Genomic DNA, 14,799 nt, shown 5'->3' with positions numbered 1-14,799 from the left:
AAGAATCTTAATCTTTGATTCCTTTAATTATTGTAGTACAAGTCAGGTTTTCTCTTTATTTTTCAGCCAGTTTTGATCATTTTAATTTTCCTAGGAATATATAAATTTCTAATAAGTGTTTAAATTTATTGGTATAAACTTATTTTCTTCCAAATCGCTAATCTCATATTAAATATGTATAGATTTTTTCTTAATTTTTAATTTATGACATCTCTATTTTTCTTGGCAAATGCTTATAGGAAGGTGCCACTTTTATTAGTCTTTTAAGCAGGCTCTCTAACACTTGAACCATACCACAAATCCCTTTATTTCTCTTTTAGAAACAATCTTTTCTTAATATTCTCATTTGTATCTTCATCAATTTCTGATTCTTCAACATCCTTGGGTTTATTTGATGAGTGTTCCCTTCCTTCTGAAGTTGGATGCTTAACCATGTTTTTTTTTTTTTTTTTTTCATTTTTCTTTTATTATTCATATGTGCATACAAGGCTTAGTTTATTTCTCCCCCCTGCCCCCACCCCCTCCCTTACCACCCACTCCACCCCCTCCCGCTCCCCCCCTCAATACCCAGCAGAAACTATTTTGCCCTTATCTCTAATTTTGTTGTAGAGAGAGTATAAGCAATAATAGGAAGGAACAAGGGGTTTTGCTGGTTGAGATAAAGATAGCTATACAGGGCATTGACTCACATTGATTTCCTGTGCGTGGGTGTTACCTTCTAGGTTAATTCTTTTTGATCTAACCTTTTCTCTAGTACCTGGTCCCCTTTTCCTATTGGCCTCAGTTGCTTTAAGGTATCTGCTTTAGTTTCTCTGCATTAAGGGCAACAAATGCTAGCTAGTTTTTTAGGTGTCTTACCTATCCTCACCCCTCCCTTGTGTGCTCTCGCTTTTATCATGTGCTCATAGTCCAATCCCCTTGTTGTGTTTGCCCTAGATCTAATGTCCACATATGAGGGAGAACATACGATTTTTGGTTTTTTGAGCCAGGCTAACCTCACTCAGAATGATGTTCTCCAATTCCATCCATTTACCAGCGAATGATAACATTTCGTTCTTCTTCATGGCTGCATAAAATTCCATTGTGTATAGATACCACATTTTCTTAATCCATTCGTCAGTGGTGGGGCATCTTGGCTGTTTCCATAACTTGGCTATTGTGAATAGTGCCGCAATAAACATGGATGTGCAGGTGCCTCTGGAGTAACAGTCTTTTGGGTATATCCCCAAGAGTGGTATTGCTGGATCAAATGGTAGATCGATGTCCAGCTTTTTAAGTAGCCTCCAAATTTTTTTCCAGAGTGGTTGTACTAGTCTATATTCCCACCAACAGTGTAAGAGGGTTCCTTTTTCCCCGCATCCTCGCCAATACCTGTTGTTGGTGGTGTTGCTGATGATGGCTGTTCTAACAGGGGTGAGGTGGAATCTTAGTGTGGTTTTAATTTGCATTTCCTTTATTGCTAGAGATGGTGAGCATTTTTTCATGTGTTTTCTGGCCATTTGAATTTCTTCTTTTGAGAAAGTTCTGTTTAGTTCACATGCCCATTTCTTTATTGGTTCATTAGTTTTGGGAGAATTTAGTTTTTTAAGTTCCCTGTATATTCTGGTTATCAGTCCTTTATCTGATGTATAATTGGCAAATATTTTCTCCCACTCTGTGGGTGTTCTCTTCAGTTTAGAGACCATTTCTTTTGATGAACAGAAGCTTTTTAGTTTTATGAGGTCCCATTTATCTATGCTATCTCTTAGTTGCTGTGCTGCTGGGGTTTCATTGAGAAAGTTCTTACCTATACCTACTAACTCCAGAGTATTTCCTACTCTTTCTTGTATCAACTTAAGAGTTTGGGGTCTGATATTAAGATCCTTGATCCATTTTGAGTTAATATTGGTATAGGGTGATATACATGGATCTAGTTTCAGTTTTTTGCAGACTGCTAACCAGTTTTCCCAGCAGTTTTTGTTGAAGAGGCTGCTATTTCTCCATCGTATATTTTTAGCTCCTTTGTCAAAGATAAGTTGCTCATAGTTGTGTGGCTTCATATCTGGATCCTCTATTCTGTTCCACTGGTCTTCATGTCTGTTTTTGTGCCAGTACCATGCTGTTTTTATTGTTATTGCTTTGTAATATAGTTTGAAGTCAGGTATTGTAATACCTCCTGCATTGTTCTTTTGACTGAGTATTGCCTTGGCTATTCGTGGCCTCTTGTTTTTCCATATAAATTTAACAGTAGATTTTTCAATCTCTTTGATGAATGTCATTGGAATTTTGATGGGAATTGCATTAAACATGTAGATTACTTTTGGGAGTATAGACATTTTTACTATGTTGATTCTACCAATCCATGAGCATGGGAGATCTCTCCACTTTCTATAGTCTTCCTCAATCTCTTTCTTCAGAAGTGTATAGTTTTCCTTGTAGAGGTCTTTCACATCTTTTGTTAGGTTTACACCTAGGTATTTGATTTTTTTTGAGGCTATTGTAAATGGAATTGTTTTCATACATTCTTTTTCCGTTTGCTCATTGTTAGTGTATAGAAATGCTAATGATTTTTCTATGTTGATTTTATATCCTGCTACTTTGCTATAGCTATTGATGATGTCTAGAAGCTTCTGAGTAGAGTTTTTTGGGTCTTTAAGGTATAGGATCATGTCGTCTAGCAAATAGTTAACCATGTTTTTTAATCCTTTCTTACTTTTAACATAAGAATTTAAGACTATAAATTGATCTCAGCACAGTCTTAGCTATCATCCACAAGTTTTGACTTAGCATTTTTGTCATTATTCATTTCTAAGAATTTCCTAATTGCTAGTCTCCTTGATTTGGAAGTGTGTTTTTAATATTCTGAATGCTTAAAACATTTCAGCTATCTAATTTGTTCAGCTATCTACTATTTGTTGTAGTAAAAATGTAATGAGTTTTGTTACTGATTTTCAAAAAAAAAGAAACCTTCTTTAAATCCTAATATATCCAATTTTCAGAAATGTCCTATATGTGTTTAAAATGTAATTTTTGTGCCAATACTAACACAAAAGTCAGTTTCTGCACTTCCTATAAATGCTTAAATGTTTTTCCTGGTTTTCAAGGAATTCTCCTGTTTCCTTGCTAATAAGAATGCATTAAAAGAACATTTTCTTCTTTTTCATTATTTCTCTCTCTCAATATTTTAAAAAATATTTGTATCCATAAATTTTACACAAGCTATACCAGGAAGAGATCCTTCTTTTGGAAATGAAAAAAATCCTTAAAAACTTAAGATGAATTATTTTCTCTCTACTTCATGTAATTTTACCTCTATTGTAGCTCTGATATATGCATATATCAGATATGTTACAATTGGGGATTCATATATCTATCTCCTACTTTTAAAATTAAGCATCTCGGGGGGAAATGCTTATGTCATCCTCATTTTGTAAGCCCTCCCTTGCCTTAGAACATAATACGTCCTTTACCTTAAGCAAATGAAACCATCAATAGAAACCCTAACAACTGGGGAGCTCTTCAAGGCAGAGAACTTCTTATTAATCACTGTAACTTTAAATTCAAGGTGATGACTAGCACACTAAGGGTTCAAGGACTCCCCTGACCAATCCCAGAAAAGTCACTTTTTCAGACTACTTAGAGAAAATTTATATAACATCTCTAAAGAACATCCGTGGGTCAGACTTCAAAACATCACTCAATTCTATGGTTTGTTGATGAGCTAAAGAATTTCAAATTTATTTCCTGAGGGAATTTTAATTGGGTACAAGTGTTTAACTCTTGCTGCCTCTCCAAATACTTTTATTTGAATGTATTAAATAATACATTTCTGTATTTCTAGAAATAGTTGTTATAGAAACTGACACAATCAAAGTTCTAATGCTCAATGGCCCATGTAGCAATATAAAATTTATGGATTTTTTTCCCCCTGAGTGAGTCTGTGCATGGCAGAATCCATGACAATTCAATTCCTGCTGCAGCTTTCTAAAGACTGGTCAAGTTTAATAAGATATTACCTTAAGTCAGAGTAGTGGGCAATGGCTCTCTGTCCACAGAATGAGATAGTTCTCTTACACCAGCTCCCAGAAATAAAAAATTGATGTCTCTTAGTCTTACTAAGACTAATATAACTGTCTTCCCACCTTGCAGGACTGATAGCCAAACCTTGACTGAGTTTTCCTATCTATTCAACAAATATGGAACTCTTACTCTATGTGTAGTACCATGTACCTCCAACTAGCCATGGATCTGCCACTTGTCATTTCATTTTATCTTCTTATTTGAGTTTTTATTACTCTTTGTTCACCAATAATAGAAGAATGCTGGGAGCAAGAGCATTCTGAGGATTTACATCTCAACAGAAACATACTGGAAATTTTCTGCAGTAAATTTTGTTATACTGTTACATTTTATTGAATAATTATAAGGAGCAAGAGCCTACGAACCTAGCCATAAAAGCCAGGAGGCATAAAATCCATGACTATTATAAAAAGGAATTCAATGAATGAATGAAATGATAATGTCTAATTACTTGCCTTGCTCTATCTAGCATAAGAGTAATTAAAATTCCATAGGGGTAGCAGGAGAATCCATTTTCCTTGATTCCCAAAAGATTTTGTTATGATAGGATATCCATTTGACAGTTTTTCTTCTAAGCACAAGTGCACTTTAGTCTGTATTTCCAAACATACCCAATAAGGGGAAAAAAATCTACCTGCCCAAAAAAGTTTTCTATGTCTTCTGTCCTTGTCAGACTGTAGGGGTTATTTATCCTTTCTACATCAGCAGCTGCTTACATCTGCATCACATCTACTTTGCGGTCGGTAAGTGCAAGATTCAAGGGCTTGTTAGCACTGCCTCCCACCATTGAATCAAAAAACCTGAGTTCTTGTTTTCCTATAGCACTCCTTACCCCTTCCTTTCCACTAATAACACATGTTCAGCAAAACTCTGGAAATACATCATCCCAGGGTGCAAGACAGTGACATCCCTGGGGAGGTGCATGTTTTGAACAAAGGATTTTTTGATGGTTTCCTGAACCCATGGGGAAGTGTTCTTACTTTATTCCCAAAGAAAGTTTTGTTTCCCGTATGTCATCCATAGCAACTAACAGCAATAATAACAATCAGTACATTTCAAGAAGTCAGGGTATATACAACTGAGAATACATTCTCAAATGTCTTGCTTCCCTTTTGCTGCACCTGTTATTTTTTCTTATCTAAAACATTATTAATGCACATAGGCTATTGCCAAAATATTTACAGTAGGCATGAAAACAAGCTTAGAAAGTCATAGTCTGTAAATCCTGATTGCCTAATGACAGTTATTCTAGGATGCTGAGACACACAATTTCAATCTCTGGATTACTCAGGTACACTCTAAAATGAATCAAAATAGTTGGCGCTATAAGCACAAAAACCTTAAGCACAGCAAGTCATTATCATTGCCAGGCCTCCGGCCCTGGCTCACACACATTGGTGTTTTAATAGTAGTCTTAAATAAAAGGTCTTAACTTGAAGGTCATTTTAAAATATAATACATATATTTGGTGGTTCTGGGGATTGAACTCAGGGACTTATGCTTGCTAGGCAAGCACTGTACACACTTAAGCGATTCTTCAACTGTTCTTGACTTAGATAACAAAAAAAAAATTCCTTCAAGATCCCAGAATTACCATATTGATAATAAGTTCTAGAAACCACTTCTTGAACCATAGCAAGTCATGGGTAGCAGTCACACCCTCTTCCCCCTCTGTCCCCTACATGAACACAAGAAGTCCACAGAATGTGAGTTAAGCTTGTCTCTCTTAACATTGCTAAAGCTTGTTCCCATTGTATTATAAAACTATTTTCTCTTGCAAGAGAAACCAAAACATACATAAACTATGAAAAATCTAACAAATGGAAGAATTGCTACATCCTTTCCCTCATCAGAACTGTATTGAGGGTGAAGTGGGAAGACAGGAAATTAAGAACCCACCTAATTAAATTACTTGAGGGGTGGGTTAGTTGGAAATTTCTAACAATCTAAGGAATATTGGAAATCAAGAATTTTAATGCTCTGATTAGAGACAGTAGTCAGGAATCAAATATACAATGTATCCTCCCCCTCTCCTTAGAGAGAAATTAACAAGCCAAGGAATATTAGAATCATGTCTGTTCTTTACCTGGCCATTTCTAGTTTTCAAAGGGGACAGTGAATTCCTAAAAAGTTAATGGTTGGAGGAACAATTTACTTATTGCCTTTAGTTTTTTAATAAAGCATTTACCATTTCCAACTCTATATTCTGTGAGGCTGTAAAAGATGTTATGAGTTTACTTCCAAGCCTAACTTTACAAGCAGAAAAACAGACTGCAATCTATGGCCAGTGAGAGGTGCCTGTTTCAGGCTGCCCAGCTCTGCGCTCAAACAGCGTCTTTGCCACCTGTCCTGGGACCGCTGCAAGACAAGCCAGGATACTGAATCCTTTCACAGCCACTGAACAAATCTCTGACCATTCCTGTTCTCAGAATAACTATTTTTCACTTAGCAGACTGGTGTTCATCTTGCTAAATGAGAGACATTCTATTCCCACTTCCCCATCTCCCTCCCCCTAGGATTTTGTTTCTACCATTTCTTGTCCTGGGAAATTGAAAGATATCCAACTGTTGCAGACTTAACTGCCTCTTCCCCTGGAGAGGAAGCAGTGGGCTCAGAGAACTAAGCCATGGTTTTCTTTGCACTTGACAATGTACTAATCCCAAGGGTGTTTTAAAAAGTGTAGCTACTATTACAGACCATGAGAAGGGCTGGAGGGGGGTGAGCTCTGGAAAGGGGTTGGGGTTTTACCAGACCTCAGCAGCCAGAGCCAGGCCAGCAGAGGCTGTGTGTGCTATTGCCACCAGGCCGGAGGTGACTTTGTCAGGCTCCAGCACTTGGCCTGCCAGCAGTCCCTGTGGAGATGGGGATTAGGAAGACCAGAAACCCAGGAACCGCAGCTCCTGGAGAGATCCTGAGAGTGGGAGGAAGACACTAAGAGTGGGTCCCTAGCAAAGCCCTCCTTGTTGCCTTCTCTATTGTTTCTTCCTTTGCATCCCACTCAGATACCTCCCCCACGTCTCACTGTGCACCTTAGCAGGTACAGCAGCAAAATTAATCCACCACTCTACATATCCTGAGTGGACTTTTTTCAGGAAATATCTAATTCTAACTGACCTCATCCTGCATCTCTGGTCCAAAGCATGCTTGCTTTTCAAAGATAGGGGAGAGTGTGCTTCAGTCCATGTGACATATTTGGGGGATATGATTTATTATAATATCCCAAAATTAAACTCACGGAGGATAGAAACTGTGTTATCTGCACATGTTTAGTGATTTCACTCCTGAATACACAGATCATTAAGCACCAGGAACAACATCATGCCCTTCCTTAGGATAGGCACTCAGGCCAATGAGAAGGGTAGATGAACTCAGGGAAGAAAAGCCTTCCACATTTCTCTACCCACCACCAACTCACCCCAGCTGTCCTGCCCTTGTTCAGACATACTTTCACTCAATTAGTCCTGTTCCTCCTTGTCAAGGTCCCTCTCAATGCATACGTATGATTGCTCCAGAACAAAACCCTGACCATGTGACTCCATCCCCAAGCTACTTTCCTGTGCCCCCACTCGCTGAGGGGACACACAGGCTCTCTTCATCTCATTATACCTTACAGTACGTATTTATAGTTCTCAGAACACACTAGCCTGTTTTTCTGTCCCACACTAACCAACACACCTTGGTACAACCTCCCTCTACCTCACAGTCACCTGGTAACCTTAGTAGTATTTTCTCTCCTGTTAACTACTCCCATGCAGTGTGGAAAGAGCTCTCGTTGTCCCTTTGTTGCCTATTCACATTTCTACCAGGCACCTGTAATGTCAGTCTCAGGCTCCCCTACTCAAGTGCTGAGACTTCTTCTTGTCTCCCTATCTGCCCTGTCCCAGCACTGTGCTGGAGACATGGCGCCCACTGAACCAATGAGTGCTACTCTGTTGAGGAATGAATCAGTGCTCCTGGCCAGTGCAGGCAGAGCCTAGGCTATGAGCATGACATCTTCCTCTCTGGGCTTTCTCCCAGCCCCAGCAGTTACTCAGTGCTCTTACTGGACAATTGCTGCAGCTGCCTTTGCCACTGTGGTCTCCACAGCCCTGCCCAGCTGCACTGGTACCTTAAGCTTGTGCTCTTCTTCATACGTTGGCAAAGCAATTCTCAACCCCGGTGTCTTAGCTGTATTAAAATTACCAGAAGCGTTTTCACAAGTTGCACATACAAGTCTCTTCCCCACCTCAGACTAATTAATCAGAACCTTGCAGGGAGAGCTCAGGCATCAAATGTGTGTTTTTTAAGCTCCCCTGGAGATTGCAGAGTGCAGCTTGCGATGGCTGTGCTGCCTTTGGTGCTCCAGGAGACACAGAAGCAGAATCATCCACAAGCCCACGTGACAAACTGAAATACCAGTGCATTGCACAGTGAGCTCTGCGCAGAGTCCAGAAAAATTCCTCCGAAGTTTCCTGCCCCTGGACTCCATGGGAACGGGATTTCTCCTTGGATATCTAGGTGGGCCTGTGTGTTTTAGAGTTTATAAAATGTACTGCTGATATCTGGTCCCAGCACCTCTACACTTCAAATCGTACTGTTGGCAAGCTCTTAGAGATGACTGTACAATTTTCCAGACACTAAAAACAGTGTAGTCTATGAGAGTGTTTGTTTTTTTACCAGGTAGTATTTTATCCAGCATTTCTTTTATTAGGGGTACATTATGATATTTACCAAAGTTCTCACAATACATCATAGTTGAATTCACCCTCCCCAACATTCTCCTTTCCCCCTCTTTCTCCCATTCCTGGAGTGGTTTCAACAAGTCTCTTTTTTTCCATCTTCATACATGAGGACATAGTATTTCCAACATATTCACTCTACTACACCCTTTCCTTATCTCCTCCCCTCTCCCATTAGTACCAACCCCCCCAGACAGGACCTGTTTTGCCTTCCTGTTCTCCACTTAAAAAAAAAGACATTTTTATTTGTTTAAGATGCTATACTAGGAGTTTCCTTGTGACATTTCCATGTGTACATGTATTATAACCCGAATTGGTTCATCACCTCTATTTTTCTCCTTCTACCTTAGTTCCCCTTCATATTCATGCAGCATTTTCATAGACCATATTTTCTAGGGAACTTCACAAGTTTATCTTAAACAACAATGAAAGATTCACAGTGTTGTAAATATTGATAACATACCTCGGCTGAATGCATCCTCTCCCCTTGCTGCTCTGCAGTCCCACTGACTCTGATCCACACCTTTGGCTTCTGCAAAGATGTGCTGTTATTATGACTGCTGCCACTACGGTATCACCTGCATGTTTGACAAGATGAGAATGGCTTCATAAGCTTAGAAATCAGGGTCTCTGTTATGTGCCATCAGCCACCCTGCAGTGGAAAGGACCATTACAACAGTGCTCTTTCATTTAAAGCGTGAGCATAAAAATGTTCAGAATACAAAAGATTAAGATCTTAATCTCCTGAAAGTAGTCCATCACAGAGAAATGAAGTAAAATTGTTTTATTAGCAGCTAGTTTTCTCCAAAGGTCTGAAATGTTACATCCAACACCATAAAAATAACTGAGCAGAGCTATGTGCACTTGGCTGAGTTTTCTGGAGGGAGAAGCACTAACCTATGGTTGTCCATGCTTCCCAAGGAATCAGTATAGAGTGAGGTAGGAAAACATGTCCAAGTACGATATTTCACATAAAACTATAATAACACCTACAATTAATATAGGATTAAGAAAGTCCAAAACAGAACAGAAAAGAGTACTTAATTTTAATTTTGACTGCTAGAGAGATGGGTTCATATATTATTTTTACTTATATCTAAATACTTTTGAGCAAGTAAAGATCTTTTAAAATAAATTTTATTTTTCTTGTCTTTTTGTGTGTGTGTGTGTGTGGTACTGGGGCTTAAACTTAGGACCTACACCTTGAGCTACTCCACTAGCCCTTTCTTGTGAAGGGTTTTTTCAAGATAGGGTCTCATGAACTATTTGCCCCTGGCTGGCTTCAAACCACAATCCTCCTGATCTGTGTCTCCTGAGTAGTTAGGATTATAGGCGTGAGCCACTGGCCACTTCTTTTCTTGTCTTTATATATTCCTTTCCCTTCCTAACACTCACACACACACACAAACATCACATCACAACCATGGATTCCCTTTGAAACAGCACATCAAGAACTTGCCATATGGGGGTTGGTGGGAGGTTGGGAATTCAAGAAGTTTAAAAATAATTTTTTAAGAAACTTCAGCCTTAGGGCAAATATGGGTAGCAGCACAGCAATCTGTTAGGAGAAGAAAAGTTTACCACTGCTTCTTCCATCCCTCAAACATCTTTTCCAAAGGTACAAATCAGGATTTGCTTTATCCTGTAAGTGAAATAAATTTAAAATCAATCTAGCTGAGAAAATCATGCTTTGCAAATTAGCTATCTACACACATGCTGCTTAGAAAGCACTGACAATTGAAATTATTTGTATTTAATTATGTAATAGCACAACACCTTAAGTGTCCAACAGCAATCTTTTAGACAATTTTTTTACTTAGATGAAATGATTGTGTCATTTAACTAGCTGTACACCTGTATTTTCACCATGGTAAAAGACAGGCTCCCTGTCTTGCATATCAAATGACCAGTAAGCACAGCATCAAAGTACAATGGACACAGGGTTCACAGGCATATTTATCTCAATCTGTTGAAACCTTTAAAACATCAGGTTAACTTAATAACCACGGAAATGTAAAGATCAGCTCTTCTATAACAGGATAAGGACAGGAACAAAGCAGGGAAGCAAGAGATAAGATAAAAAATGATTGGGATGTGGACCGGCATAAGCCATCTGAACATTGTTCAATAGACTAGCTCAATCTGCACAGACCACATGCTCTTCTGCCCCGAATGAACTGTCTTCTTACATCACCACCTGCACCCACATTAACCTCAGAAGAGTATGAGCTTTTGAATATTTATGTTATATCCAGGATTTAATCAAAATAAAAATAAAAGCACTCATGCCAAATAAAAATGTTGCTGGGGTTGACTACCTGGTTTGTAAAGAAACCCCCTAGTGACTTCTCTTCCTCCCTCTTCCCCCTGTAATTATCATTCTTTTCTATTTCTTTGCTTATTAGTATTTATATTGTAGAGCCTGAAGCATTATCTAAAAAATAAATTAGTAGGTTATCTATTGATTTGCCCCCTGGGGGCAGAGATAATTTTAAATTGCCTAGTTAGTTTGCTACCTCAATAAAATTATAAATGGTTCTCAAAGGTTTTGGAAGACTGAATTAATTGCATTAATCACTCTATGCTTTGTGTCTTTGACATATTGTATTTAAAAAGACAAAATCATAGATACCTAGCTATCAAAAATCACTTATTAGAAAGCACAGCTGATCTCTACAGAGATCACTGAACACTGAGTACAGTTTAGTAACCAGTTCAGAGATCTTGCCCTTACACAGATTATTCACCCGTCAAATCTTCCCAGGAGTGGGGGACTGGAGCAATCTCTGGCTCTAACTCTAGCTCAGCTGCAGGAATAATGAGAGGGCCACCGGAAAGCTAAAGATTATGTATGCCTTAGAGGCAGGACATGCCTCTCAGCTGCTCATTTGACTTTGCTTAAAATAGACCTACATTTGAATATTCAGCTTTTTTTATTCATTCATATTCATTGATTCAGCCAGAGATGAAAAGTAAATGAATAAATAAGGAAGGAAGAAGGAACTAAGGACTATTAGAAAAGTCCAGTTTTAAGGTCAAGGGAGTGATTTTGAATGTTTTTGCTTATTAGAGTAAACATGGATGAAGGAGTTTAAACAACAAAAAAAAGAAGATACTAATCCATACACTCATGGAAGGCTGTAATATATTTGGGACATTTGAAATAAAGAACTTGTGAATTTAATAATAAGCCAACCTTATTAAAACCAGCTTTATGTTGATTTTGTGGTACAAAAAAGACACATTCTTAGTGTGATTTGTTTTCACTATATAGCAAATCAGGTTCTTATGTATAATCAAAATGAATGCTATATTAGCAAACATTTACAGAACCTCAAAATTAATTTCAATATCTTAAATGGTTATAGAAATTAAAAGCTGATGTACTTTAGTTCTATGAAGGCCTGGTTGAAACAGACACAATTTGATATGAAAAGTAATCTTTGGTTATAATTTGTTCTCAGAGGCAAAGATGGTCAACTTTCTGACCTAGCATCCTGAAGTTCCTTGTAATTTGAACTGGGGCCTTTTCAAACACAGTTAGAAGGGCTGGAGGCATAGCTCAAGTGAACCTTGCTTAGCAAGTGTGAATGGAAAATTCCTAGATCCACTAACTCAAAAAAAAAAAAAAAACTACAATACTTTAAATACATTAGCTACTCTGGTTCCTCTTCAGATCTCACAAATCTTTCACCTTTTCCAAACACACTTAGAAAACACAGGGGTTCAAGATGTGTCAGTCACAGCCCCAGACTCTCTGACTGAAATCCTTGTACAACACCCGCAGTGGTCAGTGGTGACCACTACACAGCCTGAGTTGAGATTCAGAGGAAACACTCAGGTGATGTGGAGAGGCAGGTCATGGCGACAGCCAACGCAGAGGTAGAGGCTGGGTAGAACAGTCATTCTCGTCTGATATATGTGTCTTCCCCCATCCAGGCTAGTAACCTGATATCTTTCACACACAGTTTCTTACTCACATGATTGAAAACAAATTCCCTACTTCACTGAGTACTCTCAAGGATTCTTGATTATTTACCTACTAGACACATGGATTTAGGATGGGAGGATAACTACAATTAAAAATAGTCCCCTGTTTAATTCTGAACACCCATAAATAATTTTTTAATATAAAATTCTGAATATATGTGCACACTTTATGGAAAACAAACACTAAAAATAAAATTTTTTTAAAAATCCTGACAGCATAGACTACCCCTTTTCTTTCATAATTTTTTCAGAACTGTAGTCATGCATTTACTGGCATCACCAGGCCTCGCTGCAGTGAAATATTAGAAAACACTGATATGGGGTTTCACAGACATGAATAGTACCTGACTCCTGAACTCAGGAAGCCCCTCCTCATACATGCAGGTAGACATATGCCATATATAGTCATCCTGATATATCTGTGGGAGATTGGACCCAGAACCTTCTGCAGATGCTAAAATCTGCTGAGGCTGGAGTCCCTTGCCTAAAATGGCATTGCATTTGCATATAACCTATGTACATTCTCCTGTGTACTTTAAATCATCTCTATGTTATTTGTAATACCTAACTCAATGTAAATAGTTATTACACTGTATTGTTTAGTTTATGATGGCAAGAAAAACATCTGTACATACTCAGTACAGAGGCAGTTCACGTCTGCAGTTGGTTGAACCCATAGATGTGGAGTCTGAGGTTAGAAAGTGCAAATGGTAATTCAATTATATCAATGATCAGCCATGGACACTAAGCACAGTGTAATGAAAGAAGGTGGGGATGAAGAGAGAGCATCAAAAGGGAAGCTGCCTGGAGGAGGAGACACATAGATAGATGATTTAGCGTGTCTGTTAGCCAAGAAGACACTGGAATTTTTTTTTCAACTTTCAAGGTTCTGTTTATTCTAACCCTGCCTCCCCTCATTGGCCTGATCTCCTTCTGCTGTTTCCTTCCTCCAGTGCATGGGCATTCTGAGCTTTTCACTTCTCTTTCCTGCCAATCAGCTATTCGAAATGTTCTTCTATGAACCTGGAGCCTTCCTTTATGCCAGGTACTTCTTATCCATCTTTGAACGCTCAGCCCACACATTAGTTTCTGAAGGAAGCCTTCTTTAAATACCTTTTGTGTTCTCCCAGCACCCTACCTTTGCCTTTGTTGCATTTGTTATTTTTAATTTACAAGGAACTCTTCCACAAAGACATAAGCTCTATGTCTATGAAAGCAGGTACCCAAGTGTGTCTTTTAAACACTAAATGAGTATTTAGCAAAGGGTAATACACAGTGTGGACATTCAATGGTTATTTCATGGTGCAGTGTCCAGACCAAAGAGCAGGAGCACCTGCACTAGAGCAATGGGGGCTGGTGAGGAGGGAAGATTCTGGAAACAAGTACACGATGCACAATGGATGGATGGATCAGGTAAGTGGTGGGAGAAGAAGGAGAGAAGGAACAAAGGGACAATCTACAGATTTACTGCATCACCTGTAACATTTACTTGCCAAACATTAAAAAAAGTAGTACTTTATATACCTTTGTAATTTCCCCACCAATGTACTCACATTTCTTTTAGATGTTTCACACAGATTTGAAAATTACATGAAAGGTTATATATTAAAAGGTGAGTCTCTAGATGAAAAATAAACCCTATCTTTACTTTTTGGTCCAATCCCAATTCTTCAGTGGCTTGACAGTCTCCCAGCAGTGACCAGCAGTAGTGAAAGAATTCTTAGTAAATGAATTCTTCACACATTCTGAAGGGGATTTAGAGCAAAGTTCTATGAAACCTGCTCCCTCAACCACCTTGGCACTCTCCCCTCCCTCTCCCTTCTTCTCATGTCTTCCAGTGGCCCTTGTTCCCTCTGCCTGGGAGTAGCAAAAGCTGTAGGGTTGTGACCTTGCCTGAGATCTGGAACAGGACTAAATCCAATGCTGTCTTCAATCCCACACTTCATACAATGGGGTCTTGCCATTTCACATTTCCCTTTCTCAATTTGAGGACCTTCCCAGTCAAGAACAAAATTCTTCTCCCATTAGACTT

The 14,799-nt window shown here is 38.7% G+C and overlaps 1 long non-coding RNA gene across 1 annotated transcript in view; it reads right to left on the bottom strand.

Annotated features, from left to right (window-relative positions):
- LOC141420686 (uncharacterized) overlaps nt 1-14,451 on the bottom strand; it is a 49,960-nt gene extending 35,509 nt beyond the window's left edge. Inside the window, exons 1-2 of the long non-coding RNA XR_012445214.1 lie at nt 14,321-14,451; nt 9,241-9,355 (exon numbers count right to left, since the gene is read on the bottom strand). This is a non-coding gene — a long non-coding RNA (uncharacterized lncRNA). The remainder of the gene's footprint in view (nt 1-9,240; nt 9,356-14,320) is intronic.
- Nucleotides 14,452-14,799: the final 348 nt, after the last annotated feature.

The sequence above is a fragment of the Castor canadensis genome, chromosome 1, assembly GCF_047511655.1.
Source record: "Castor canadensis chromosome 1, mCasCan1.hap1v2, whole genome shotgun sequence".
NCBI classification, from domain to species: Eukaryota; Metazoa; Chordata; class Mammalia; order Rodentia; family Castoridae; genus Castor; species Castor canadensis.
This window is presented reverse-complemented; position numbering and strand designations above follow the sequence as displayed.